The sequence below is a fragment of the Lycium ferocissimum genome, chromosome 9 (assembly GCF_029784015.1).
Source record: "Lycium ferocissimum isolate CSIRO_LF1 chromosome 9, AGI_CSIRO_Lferr_CH_V1, whole genome shotgun sequence".
In the NCBI taxonomy this organism is placed as follows: domain Eukaryota; kingdom Viridiplantae; phylum Streptophyta; class Magnoliopsida; order Solanales; family Solanaceae; genus Lycium; species Lycium ferocissimum.
In genome coordinates, this window is record NC_081350.1 from 22,078,223 (window position 1) to 22,092,972 (window position 14,750).

Sequence of the window (14,750 nt, forward strand, 5' to 3'; positions counted from 1 at the left end):
GTGGGAGATCCCACAAAGATTGTGCCAATAGATGATGTTCAGATTACAGAAAAGCTAGCCTATGAAGAAGTACCTATTGCCATATTAGACAGACAAGTACGAAAGCTACGAAATAAAGAACTAGTTTCAGTTAAAGTCTTATGGCAAAATAACAATCGAGAAGAGATGACATGGGAAGCAGAAGAGAGAATGAAATCTACATATCCGCACTTATTTCAGCCCCCAGAAGAGGCTTATGATGAGACGACGAGATGATAAGGTATGTACGCTTTACTTTTATGTATATGGGTCGTGTGTGGCCAATCTATATTGCTATTGTGTTGTAGCCCTGTGAGGCAATGATATTATGGGTTGTTGTGACAGGATGGTATCGCCATATTATAGGGGAAACTCTGGCGAAATTTTTCTAGAATTCCCGATGATTTAACATTCGGGGACGAATGTTCCAAAAGGGGGAAGAATGTTACACCTTGAAAATTTCCCCTTAAGCGTACAAAGGATAGACTAATGAGGGGTACGATGTATATGAGGTTTGGACAAGTAAGAACTAGTATGTGATGATGCTAATTAAGAATTTCAAAGGCATTAGACTTGAGGAAAGAAAGTTGTTAAGAGAAGCGAGACTTAAGTTAGTGTATCGGACGAGAATTATGAGCATTGAGTTAATGATGTCCTAATGATGTCCCAAGAAAGAGTTATAACGTCCCTTCGAATGATATTGAAGTGTTGAACAAGTGTTAAGAAGGTTCCATAAGGATCGGAGATCAAACGAGTCGACGAAACAAAACTCGAAGAATCGGGCAAACATACGGCCGACATACCGGCCGTATAAAATCATCGGCCGTATGTCCAGCCGTAGATTTGACCCGTAATGGCATGAGACTCGGACCAATTATACGGTCCAACATACGGTCAAGTATGTTTTATACGGACCGTATGTTGGTCCGTATAATTCCATCGGGCCGAATTGCATTTTATATAAGGGACCATTCTCCATTTCATTTTTCATTTCCCTTTCATCTCTCCACAACACAAGAAGCCTCTAAAGTGTTCCAAACAATTCATCCATGAGAAAACCATAGAAATCTAAGATCAACAACAAGAAATCAAGAGAATCAAGTGAAGGAAACCCATTAAAAGTCATCCAAGTCAAGAAATCCAAGGAGAGATAAACTAGGGTTTTGGTGCTAAGGGTGAATCACCACTCCAAGCTTGTTCCTCTATTGTTTAAGGTAAGTTTCATGACCCTTACATGCTATTTGAAGTATTTTTAAGTTGAGATTCATGGATTGTAGAAGAGCACCACAAATGGGTCATTAAATGGATGAATATTGTCATTAGTGATTAGTAGTGAATTGAATCATGGAAATGAATATGTTGATGATATAAATACGTTATAAATGACTTATAGAACATGAAATAAGTATTGGATACGAAAGAATGCGACGATGGATTTTTAGTCATAATTATGGGAAATTGAGGTGAATTATGAAATGCGAATCATATGAATGAATGACGATTGTTGTTAGCGATATTGTGATGATTATTATGAATGTTGGGAGTTGATATGAAATATGGCGGAAAGTAGTATAAACAAAGGAGATGCTGCCCAAATTTCTATAGCTTTAGAGAACATGTTTTCCCGATTATATAACTAATGTCGATACGAATTCCATTGAAGGTATACGAGTGCATTTAAGGAGCACGAGCAAGCGATAGAATAGCTAAACGACAAAGGTATGTGAGGCTAGTCCTTTCTTTCCAAGGCATGAGTCATATGACATGAATTTCCTCCTTTACTATGAATGTTCCTATCTCAAAGAAAGTAAAGATCCTCATTCATGAATAGCTATACGAGATGAGACATACGATGATGATATGATAGTAAGCTAAAGTCTAGAAATACTATAGCCTTTGATATGATGCTCCTAAGAAGCTAATGATGTATATATATGTAATCAAATGGTATTGATCATTATGTCCACTCACCTTATGCTTGTTCCTTCAAGGCGAGGAAGAATACGTATGAATGTTCCATAGTGACACGGGGGTCCACGACCTTACGTCACCCCGATCAAGTATGAATAGCTAAGAGTCTCTATGCATGTAATATAATAAGTATATGAGCATATATGATGAGTTATGATACGCACATATGAAAGACATATTATGATAAGTATGTTATGAAAAGCATAATTTTGATGAGCATGATATGATAAGTATGATGTAATGAATGTACGATGATATCACACCGCGCCTATATGGTCGGCATTGTTTACCGCCAAGGCGGGCGGGGCTATACACACCATGGCCAAATGGCATGGGCGTACACCACTAGTGGGCGGCATGAGATAATATCCCGGACGCATGTGATGCCCGGACGCAAAGCCAATGATGATGTTATTGTTATCGATTATTACACCGCACCTATATGGTCGGGCAAAAGATATATGATTATGTACATATGATATGATGATGATAAGCTTGAGAGTAAGTAAGCATATATATATGATCTTTCTTATGATAGCCGAAGGGCTTATTGCTCCTTATTTTATGCCTCCTCGCTTATTGATGCTTCATTATTGTTTATGCTTCACATACTCGCACAATATTCGTACCGACGTCCTTTCTTCGGACGTCGTGTTCATGCCCACAGTAGACGGAGGTGACCTGCATCCATAGGAGCTAGCGGCCGATTTGAGAGCACTCCATACTCCGGAGGTGCTACGTATTATTCTTTTGGTATATATGTTTGTATATTCCTTTTTTGGGCAATACGGGGTCCCGTCCCGTCCGTATGTTCTAGTATTCTAGAGAGGCTCGTAGATACGCAAAGTGGGTAGTCCGGTCCCATGGTTTGTATGTATATGTATATATATATATATATATATATATATATATATATTATTTTGATAGCCGAAGGGCTTATGTTTATAAAAGCTAATGTATTTCAGTAAAATGACAGTTTTATATCTTTATGAGCATATAGTATGAATATGATATGCATGACTGGTTTTTAAGGCACAGGTACAGTGATTTCTTGATTATCATACTTGTCTCCTGGAATCTTTACTTCATTATGATCTTCCATATTGTATTTCATGCTTTATATACTCAGTACATATCTCGTACTAACCCCCTTTCTTCGGGGGGCTGCGTTTCATGCCGCGGGCGGATACTCGCTTTGGTGATCCTTCAGCTTAGGACTTCTACTCAGCTGTCTTGGAGTGCTCCATTGTTCCGGAGCCTAGACTTTCGATATAGATCTTTGATATATATGTTTATGTTTATCCAGGGGTACGGCGGGGCCCTGTCCCGTCATATTTCACTATTGATATTCTTAGAGGTCTGTAGACATATGTGTGGGTTGTATATACATGTTGTTCAGCTGTGTTATGGCTTATGATTTGGGACGTTCCCCTTTCGTAGTGGCAGCCTTGTCGGCTTGCGTATATGTATATTTTGGGATATTGTATGTAGTGGCAGCCTTTTCGTCTTGCGTATGTATAGTTGGGACGTTCCCATATGTTATGACAGCCTTGTCGGCTTGTGTACTATGTTATCTTTGATGTATTGTGACTCCTCAGGAGACAGGTTATATTGACACATACGTGACATTTCTGAGACGACGTTTTGTTTTTACAAGGTTCCATATTATGTTTGGTTTCGGATTGATTATAGCTAACAAGTGTGTATATGAGTGTCCAGCTCGGGCACTAGTCACGGCCTACGGGGTTGAGTCGTGACAAAAGTGGTATCAGAGTAGTTTATCCTCTGAGTGTCTACAGACCGTGTCTAGCAGAGTCTTGTTTATCGGTGTGTTGTGCGCCACATCTATAAACAGGAGGCTACAGGGCATTTAGGATGTTACCTTTCTTTCATATCTAAGATCGTGCGATAGAGCCAAGCCATAGGAAATGAGATTCCTTATACTAACTTTTGATTTCAGCAGAAGAACGGCATCGACAGAAGAAAGTGACTAACGATATTGGGAGTTACAAAGCACGCAGGTAAGCAAAGGTACGAAAGATATATGTCGGGTAAGGTATTGAAGTACGATTGAAATGCAAAGTTGAAGATTGAAAGGAAAAGTAAACAGGAAAGTGTAACAGGTGCAGTTTGAGTTGGACATACGAGGTAAGTTCATTATTTTCATACTGTTGTTGATATTGGGAGCCCTGTGTGGCTGTGATATGATATGATATATATATATATATATATATATATATATATATATATATATATATATGTTATATATGTGAGGCATTGTTGGTATTTCCTGCGTGCAGGTTTTGAGATAGTAAGAAATACAGAGGAAACTCTGCCAAAATTTTCTTAGAAATAAAAAGAGAATGAGATACAGATTTGTAATATGTCTTGAAAGGTCGTGCCAATAGTAATGACAGGATTTGATTAAGTTGTGAGTACGGCTGACCTCGAGAAATAAGTCAACTACTGAATTGAAAGTAATAGCAATTAGGAGGTCGATGTTGATAGGGTAAAAGAATTTGGAAAGGGTTTATGATACTAAGAGATGATTTAGAAAAGGCTGGCAAACCGTGATAGAGTGCTATACTAAGGCACTGATTGAATTGATGAGCAGGGATAAATTATAACGAGTTTATAGTTAAAGGAAGTAATAGTATGATTGAGACAAGAGTACAGAGGAAAAAGAATTGTGACGGATATGAATGTATTGATAAGACAGCTTGTGAGATAATAAGGATAAGATTGACCAGGGAGGGTAAAAGGTTAAATACGCTTACTCCACCGAGTGTAATCAACCTATAGTAAGAATCGTGAATAAGGTTAAGAAGTGTTACACTATAGGATTGAATACGAACAGGACATAAGGTGAATATAATGAGGATTGTTATGAAAATAAGTAAAGCCTAGTGAGGAAGTGACTAAAAGATATGACGTGATTTATGTGACTAGAATATAAAGGTAAGTGTGAAACGAAAAAGCGAGCTATGGGACGAATAAGAAAGACTTATAAAGTTCTTCTATAGGGAAATGATAGCGAGCACCAGAAAAGAAGGAGTTAATTGAAAGAAGGAAATAAGAAGAGAGCGAGATAACAGTGTAGTAATAAATCATGACATGTGTAGCCAAGGACATGAGTACTATAAGTGACGAGACTGTGAAAGACCCAGTTATAGAAAGATGAGTAACGAGGTAGAGTGAGTGCTAGAAAATGACTAATATGATAAGAACAAATAGGGATGAATGAAATACATTTTGAAAATGAGAAAGGGGTTATGCAGAAGCGATGCTTTCCGAACGATACAAAGGTAGCATAAGATTCCTCGTGCGCAGAATAAAAGATAGACATAGACGGGAGAAATGATAAGGGAATTCTAAAGAAAACACCCAAGATAGACGTAATTAATTGAGTACGAGTATCGAACAAAAGGGGAATATATAGTTATGAACTTAAAGGTATAGTACGACGACAAGGTGATAAGATAAGGCTATCATTAAAATGAAATTGATATGATTTTGAGTAAGTTAGAAGTCGGTACTGAGCACACAACAAGGGTAAAAGGGCATAAGGCATAAAGGAGTACTGCGTGTACACGACTTCACCTCGGAAATAGTGGAATCCCTAAAGGACAAGGGCTGTAGGCTTGAACAAAATGATGTGTTGTAAATTTATTAAAGGAAACAGATGATATAGGTTGGGATAAAGATAATGTTACAAGAGGACTTTGGACACTATCGTCGGAATATAAGTGCCACCTAATTGAGATTTGAACGACTACAAGTACTAATTTATTATTGATTGGAGTGAGTGGAATGTGGCCTTGGACGAGTTGCTACATTGGTCGCATTACTCAAGTACAGATCACCAAATGAGATTTTATACTATATATATAGAAAGGCTCTCGTCGCTTCGTGATTTTGTTAAGGTTTCGTATGTAGATAATCAAAGTTATACATCATAAGGGAAAAGACATGGATATAGTACAGTATACCAAGTGAATTGGAAAAAAAAAGACCAGATGAATTTGAGATTGGAAATAGGGACATAGAGCAGAGTATAAACGGATAATGGTATAAGTACACCCTTAAGGGGGAAGCGGGTGCGAGAAATGCAAGTGTAAGATGGAGACAATTGACACTGCAATATATTTGATATAGATGTTTAAATTTCAATTGAGATCCCTTGCTGAAACAAGTTAATAAGATCTGAAAGCCAGCAATAAATGGATAGAAGCCAGGATGGTAATTGAGACAGTGTTGAGAAATAGTGGGTGCGTGTAAAAAGAAAGAGTACGATAAGAGAATGGTACCGAGTAACTTAAGAGATATTGGGAAGGATAACAACGCTATACAGGATTAGAGGCTAAGATGTTGGCAATAGAGTTGTTCGCTAATGATATTGCGACTTATCAGTAACAAAGGAGAAGGAATAGAAAATCTCCTATAGTAGGAAGGGAGAAAATCAAAAGGTGAATAAAGGAAGGGGAAGGAGTATGACAAGATAGGCTACGAGCGAATTTTAGTACGGAGAAGATATGTAAGTAGAATGAACCAGGAGAAGGAAAGATTATGACTAAGATTGAATATACTTTATACAAGTGGTACAAGAATAGTTATGCAACTTACGAATAATTGTATACTAAGAATGAGACCAAGTGGGTACTTGATAAGAAGAATAAGGATTCGGTAATAACAATGCGGTTGTAATATGGGTTACAGTAAGGAAAGGTGTAAGATGGTTTGAGCCAAATTATCGAGATAGAATTAGTACTGAGGGCAAATAGGACATGGCCATAGTTGAACCCCGATGCCGATTGAAATATACGAGAGGAGAATGCAAGGTAAAGCATAAAGGCTAGTGAAACGACGCTAAGGTATTTCTCGGGCAAATTTGAGCACCTTCGCATATTCTTGTAAGGATTGCAACATAATGTGTGACAGGAAAGTTAAGAGCAAAAATCTGAGTAAAGGGCAACGAGAAGAGTTCAAATTTAAGATAAAGAAATGACACGAGATATTGTGCCTAGAGTGTTACAAGTTGGGTTAAGGGAATTATAAGATGATTTAAGCAAGACGATCAGAACTAGCTGGTTACTAAAAGATGGTGAATTTATATGTCAAATTCTTTCAGAATTATACCAGTTAATGATAGACAGAGCACAGAGCGGCTATGTAAGTTATTATATGAGGGAACTTCAGCGCTACTCGGTAGCCAACTCTAAGGATTGAGATTAAAAGCCAAAAGGTAGAGTACCAGTTAAAGTCTTCTAAAGAAGTCGAAAAGTAATACATGAGGCTGAAGATTCAAGAATATGGACTTTATTACAGGCTTACCTCGCACTCCACGGAAGTATGACTCTATATGAATTATTGTGGATAGGCTGATAAAATTAACCCATTTGCTCCCAGCCAAGGCTATCTACTCAGCTGAGAACTATGCGAAGTTATATATATCAAGGAGATAGTGAAACATCATGAGGTTCACACACCTATTATATCGGATAGAGGAGCTCAGTTTACAGCTAACTTCTGGAGATCATTCCAGAAAGGATTAGGGACACAAGTGAATCTTAGCACAGTATTTCACCCTCAGACTGACGGACAGGCCGAGCGTACTATTCAGGTGCTAGAAGACATGTTGCGAGCCTGTATTATTAATTTCAGAGGTAGTTGGGACGATCATTTGCCACTTATGCTTATAATAATAGTTACAATTCTAGTACCCAGATGGCACCGTACGAGGCTTTGTATGGCAGGAAGTGCAGGTCACCTATTGGTTGGTTCGATGTTGGCGAGACTAAGTTAATCGGCCCAGATTTGATTCAAACTGTTGATAAGGTGAAGCTTATTCAGGAAAGGTTATTAGCAGCCCAGAGTCGACAGAAGTCATATGCAGATAATCGACGTCGACACTTAGAGTTTTAGATTGGTGATTGGATGTCCTTAAACGTGTCACCCATGAAGGGTGTAATGAGATTCGGCAAGGATTGTTCGTAGGGTAGGCAAGGTTGTCTATAAGTTGGACCTACCATCTGATTTGGAAGCAGTGCACCCAGTCTTTCACGTGTCGATGCTTCGTAAATGTATTGGTGATTCTTCTAGAGTATTCCCCGTGGATGATGTCCAAGTAACGGAAGAGTTGTCTTACGAGGAGGACCCTATAGCTATACTTGATTATATAGATTGGTGGATGAGCCTATATGTTATCGCAATAAAAAAGACTCCCCCAGAATCTTTGTAAGACCTTATGAGGCTAGTTTAACATTCGAGGACGAATGTTCTAAAAGGGGGGAAGGATGTTATATCCCGTATTTTTATATAATGAATTATTCGTAAGCTAATCGACGTAAGTCCAAGGACAAGATTATTACGAAACAAGGACTTTTAATCCGATTTTAATTAGTGCACGATTTGCTTATAAATTTCGAATAGCATGGAAATATTAGTGGAGATTTGGGATTAATTAACCATGATTAGATTATTAAGTGGGGATTAGTGATTAATTAATATTAATCAAGTCATTAGTGTACTAAGTGGGCCCCACGAAATGGTGGCTGAATCTAATTGGCTCATGGATGTGAATGGGACACATGGCAAGGGCTGGACACATGTCACCAAATTGGGAAGCATATATAAATGAATTAATGACTAAGGATTATTCATTATTCATCTTCAACATAATATGAAACTAGAGAGAGAAGCTCGATTAGCGGCTCACGGCCATGGCTGTGCTCTTTAAGCTCATGATTTTGATGCCAAGAAAATCCAATTTCTAAGGTATTCCAATCAATTGAAGGTGGTTAGCAACATGGATTTGATCATTGGGGCAGCAAGAACGTTTGTTGTTTTAATTCATCAATTTCAGTAAATTAAGGAGTCAAGTTATTAAGGTAAGATTTGATCATATTCTACACGTTTTAGTAGGTATTTGGACTTGTTATAAATTGGTAGATATGAATTGAATACATGGAATTATGTATGTTGATGTTGAAGTGTTGTTGAGCCGTGTAAGCCCGTAACTTTGTAGTTGGAATTGATGAATTAATTTTAAGTAGTATTTTGGTTGTTGTTATCATGAATTATGTGATGAGAGTGAAGGAATTAAATAGTTAAAGTTGCGGTTGAATTTGTTTTGTCCCGACTTGTAGAACTTGTGGTGATATTAACATAGTTTTCTTGCATATGAATGAATGATGTTGTTGTCGTGTGTGGCTGGTATAAATCACGAATTTGGATGAAAAGATTGTATAAGATAACATATAAGAAACGTATGTGGTTTTTTTTTTTTTTTTTTTTTTGTGTATTCGTAAGTGTTCGTAAGATTATCGGGCATCTCTTTATGTTGTGGTTAGGGGCTGTTTTGAGCGAGGTTGTTATTCTTGTTGAATTGGAAGATTAAGCCTATTTAAGAGTATATATTGTGTTGTTGTATTGGTTGGGCTGTTATAAGGTCGTTTAGATGAAAATGTTACGATTATGGATCGTTAAGAATATGTAGTAGTCGTACGTGGATTGTTATTGAATGTGTGAATGCGGGCTGTTCGGGTGTTCTTGAGTCTTGTTTTGAATAGCCTCGACATAGTACTTGAATGTGTGGTTATTGATGTTGGCTTAGTTGTTATGTAGTTGGGTTGAACGTAAGGGAAACGTCATCTAATTTTCTAGAAAGGAGTTACTAACGTTAGAATACGTTTTGAACCTTCCCGTAGCTTAACCGTAATTCTTGACGTCTTAATATAGGTTGAGACGCTTCGGGCAGCGTATACGTGTTGTGTTGCGAATAAACGCTAAAGGTATGTAAAGCTATCCCTTCTTTCTTTTGGCATGTCCTAGACGTAAGTAATGTACGATATGAGCTTTGGGGTAATTCTATTCATAAGTTCCGAGCATGATTTATGATTCTTATGCACTTCTTGATGTTAGAACTCTTTGAATAGTCAAGCGACTGCCCTCGATTCTTTTATATGATTGGATAGTAAATGATGCTGTGTTCCTATTCTTAAAAGGCTCTATAATGACTAATGTCCTTAACTTTCATAAGTTGTCTCGTATTAATTTGATATTGTACTATGATCCCTGAGTCTTTATTTAATATGGTTTATAATGACATTTAGAGAGAACTTAACATGACTATCATCTTGATACTCGAGTGCTAGTTAGTCTACTTATCTATTGAGTCTCAGATGATGATTTAGTTGCATATGGTTACTCACTTTCTGCTCGTGCATCTTGTTGTGACATCTTTCACCGAGTCCCGGGCCGAGTATGTTATCACGCACATTTTACCACATTATCCACCGAGTCCCTCACTAGAGGGCCGGGTACGCTATATAATGATGTTATGATGACATGATGATATGATGATATGATTATTCACCGAGTCCCATAATGGGCCGAGTACGGTATATGATGTTATATCCCGTATTTTGTACGTTGGGATATTCCGAGTTAAGTGTGGAAAGTTAAGAACAAGGCTATTTTCCGACTTCGTTTTAAGGCATAAGTCGCTTATAATTTTATTGGTATGGAATATTAAGGAATTTGGGGTTAAAAGTGAATTATGAAAAGTTAGACATTTCATGAAAATTTGGGGCCAAAAGTTAATTATAGAAAGTTGGCCATTCATGAAACAATAAGTGCCATGTGGCCGGCCACATGGTGTGGGCCATGGGCCACATGGAGGAATTATATATGTATGTATAAGATGACTAACTTAATCATCTTCATCATTTTCCACCTTAGAAATTTCAAGAAGTTTGGAGAAAAGTTTAAGGAGCCATTCGGCCATGGTAGTACAGAACAAGGACCATGGAGAATTGATCAAGAAAAATTCTTTTCTCCTAGTTTTTCTACCAATCGGAGGGTTCTCTATAACGCGGAGTAGTTGTTGGAGTAAGGAAACCATTCGTTTTAGGAAAGCACATCCTAGCCGTGTGGAGGAGTTGCATGGAAGAAGGGTGAGGTTTAATCTTCTTTACATGTTTTGTGGATGAATTATATATGTTGTAGTGTGTGAAATGGATGAAACTCATGAAACTATGTTGTGGAAGTTGGGCCGTGTGTTGTATTGTGGCCGTGGGTATGTGATGTTATGTAGAAGTGAAGAACTAAATTTATTTAGTATGTTTGGATTATTGTGTTGTAGATTCTATGGTGCTAATGAAAGTTTAATGGTTCAAAGTGAAGTTATAGTCGTTTGCGGCTTGTTATGGAATTTTATATAGTTTCTTGAATTTATGGAAGTAATTGATTATTAATGTAGTTCATGAATTCGGAAGGAAGAAAATGTGTTGTGTTGTTTTCTTGAACTTGGGAGGTTTCGGGTTTCATTATGTAGTGGATGGGCTGATTTGAATACGTTGTGAATTGTCCGAAGTGTTCTTGAATCTTGTTAAATGATCTTGGGTTAGTTTTTGAATATGCGAGCATTGATGTTGGCTTGAATGTATGAAGTTAAATTGAAGGTGGATGGAATGTTGTTGATTGTGTCGAAAGGGTTACTAATGTTAGAATGCGTTTTGAATTGATTATTGATGTTGCTTATATGATTGTTGGTGTTGTTGTTGATGAATTTGGCCGAGTTGGATTCTCGGGGTGTTGAATTTATAGGAGATATCTTTGCCCAAATTTCGTAGATAAAGTGATGGCTTTGAAATTGAATTCTTCAGTGCTTGCGGCTAATGTTTGATGTCTAATGACGTTGTTGTAGATTTTGGGAAGCCGACACTTAAGTTGGGATTAGCTTAGGAAGCGGACGAGGTATGTAAAGCTCAACCTTTCTTTCTTTTGGCATGTCTTCGTTGAAAGTAAGTTATGACACGAACCCCGAGGTAACTCTATTCTTGCGATCCGAGAATGTCTATGATTCTTATTTGTTTCTTGATATTCGTATTCTTAACGTAGTCGAATTATGGTTCTTATGCCTTTTGTATGACTAAATTTCAAAGGTTATCTAGAGAATTTTGTTCCTAAAAGATTCCGTAACTACGAACGACCGTAACTTTCATAGACGAGCTCGGATCCCCTCAAAACGTTTGTAGGAGATTCTATAATGAATAATATCCCCCAACTTTCATAGGCGGGCTCGGATGGGGTTGATGCCGTCCGTGGGCCCCCGAGACTTTCCTTTGTATAGTTCTAACGGGTTTTTCTGTTAAAAGAACTTAATATGCTTATCCTCCGAGCCCTCGTAGCATGATTACTTACTTATTTACTAAATACGAAATGAGGATTGTTATGCATATGATTCCGATACGTAGTTATGATTTTTTTTAAAGTTCGTTTTGATATGCCTCCGAGTGACATTCGCAGGAAACTTGATTGGACTCGTTGTCTTGGCTTATGAATTATGGTTTGTTTTGATTAATTTGTTGTGTCTTTATAAATGTTTTAAATTGCATATAATCTCCCACGATTAACGAATCGTGCACACTATTGTTAATTCCTTCGCCGAGTCCGGGCCGGTTATCATCGTGCGCACTATGCTTTATTCCGAAGTATGATGAGTTTTCCGAAGTATGATGAGTTTCTGAAATACGATGTGATTCTGAAATATGATGTGTTACGAAGTATGAGGTGATACGGATGTCACGACCCAACCCCGTAGGCCGTGACTAGTGCCCGAACTGGGCACCCGTACGTACCAAAAGCCGAAAATAGTAACTCGATATTTAGAAAAAAATTTGATAGAGTTTCCTCTCGTTTTTCTTACTAACCAAAATTTGCCGCAGAGACAAAATACCAATAAAGGCCACACAAAAATAACATAGCGCATATACATATATATAGGCGAGCCGACGAGGACGCGCGGTGAATAAACCGCCCCAAACATACAATACGTGCATATAGCTATACGTACATAGCCACATATATATATATGTCTACGGTACCTCTACACACGAAGTAACAAAATCATATGACGGGACGGGGCCCCGCCGTCCCGAACAAATATACACAAAATGTAACAAAGGGCCGTACCAAAATCGGGCTCCTGGACAAGGAGCTCTTCAAGATAGTTGGACAGAACCCTAAGCTGGCGGCTCACTCAAATGTGTATCAGCACCTGCGCGGCATGAAACGCAGCCCCCGAAGAAAGGGGGTCGATACGAAATATGTACTGAGTATGTAAAGCAGTAAACACAATAACTGAATCATACGGAAACAAAGAGGTCAAATAGGTAATACAAGACCACGGATCTCATAAAACTTACCTTGAACGTAACTCATGCTTTTCAAAATCATTAATGGATGAGTATCATAATCAAAGAAATCATCATGAACATATGTATACATAACATGCCCCGCCCCTCAAACGAGGGGCGCGGTAAGTAAAATCATCATGTATATGCATATAACGTCCCGACCCTCTAGTGAGGGACGCGGTAAAGGAATCATCATATGCCATCCCGGCCACCTCCCCGTCATCACATCATCATATGTATCTATATATATATATATATAACATGCCCCGGCCCCTCTGTAGTGAGGGACGCGGTGAACAATAAAGGAATTGCACGAATACATGCCCGGCCCGGACGAAGGAAAGATGTCATAACAATACCGCACGAGCGTAGTAGTGAGAAAACCATATGCAAAATAAAATATAGCACATTTACGGAGACTCAAGAACATAATTCAATATGACCAACCATATGACGTAGGTAGTAACCATAGTGTATGCATTTCGGATATCACAATAGCATATGTCAAAATAAGCTTTTTGTAATCATTTTCATGTTTCAAACTACATTATGGGACTTATCAAAATAATTCAAACGAATGTCATATAGTAGTTAGGAGGGTAGCCAAGAGTTTCCTTTGAATTCTACTCAAAATAAGTCAACGGAACAAAAACCTGGGGATGGTGGGCCCATAATTCGGGTCAAATGAGGTGGCGTACATAATTTACGTATGTTTTACTTCATTATAACACTTATGAGGGTTTTAAAGTAATCGGGTCCTATTCGTGCAAGTTCTAGACACTTAGGCACTTTTTCTAACTATTCATAACATATTCAATTCAATTCTACTGAATGAAAAAGGGGCAAATTCGAACGTAGATTCCGAGGAGTAGAGTCATCCCCAAGGCTCGTATCAAAGCCTATCATACCTAGGACATGCCAAGAAAAGAATAGGTAAGCTTTACATACCTTATTCGCTCCTTACGCTTCTTCAAATTCAAATCCCGTTTCGTCCAAAATCTACAATGGGTCACATTTACCAAATATTAATCATAAGGCTTACAATTCCAAATCTTAACCAATACTTAGCTACGGAAATTTGGGCAGCATTTCCCCTATAAATGCGCCATCCCCGAGAATACAACTCGGCTTAATATCAACACAACACCCATAACAATATCAAAAGCATCAACAATTACTACGAAACACATTCCAACATAAATAGTCTTCCTTTCTTCATAATGTCACAACTTCTACTCCAACTTCATACTTCTAAACTATTATCAACATTTTCATATTCATGCACTAACTTGAAACCATTCAAATGCAATTTGGAAGCATTTCACATTATTTTACAAAATATACAAAAATTCCATCAAACCATAATCTACCCAAAACCTCCAACCTTCAACATAAACATTCATAACACATTTTTATCTTCCAATTTCACTTACAAGAATCACCATTTGCATCTTACAACTTCATTTCCTCAATTACACAATTTATAATAAAATCACATACTTTCCGACAACAACTCAACAACAAATTTTTCATACTAACTTGAACTATTACTCTTTCATTTAC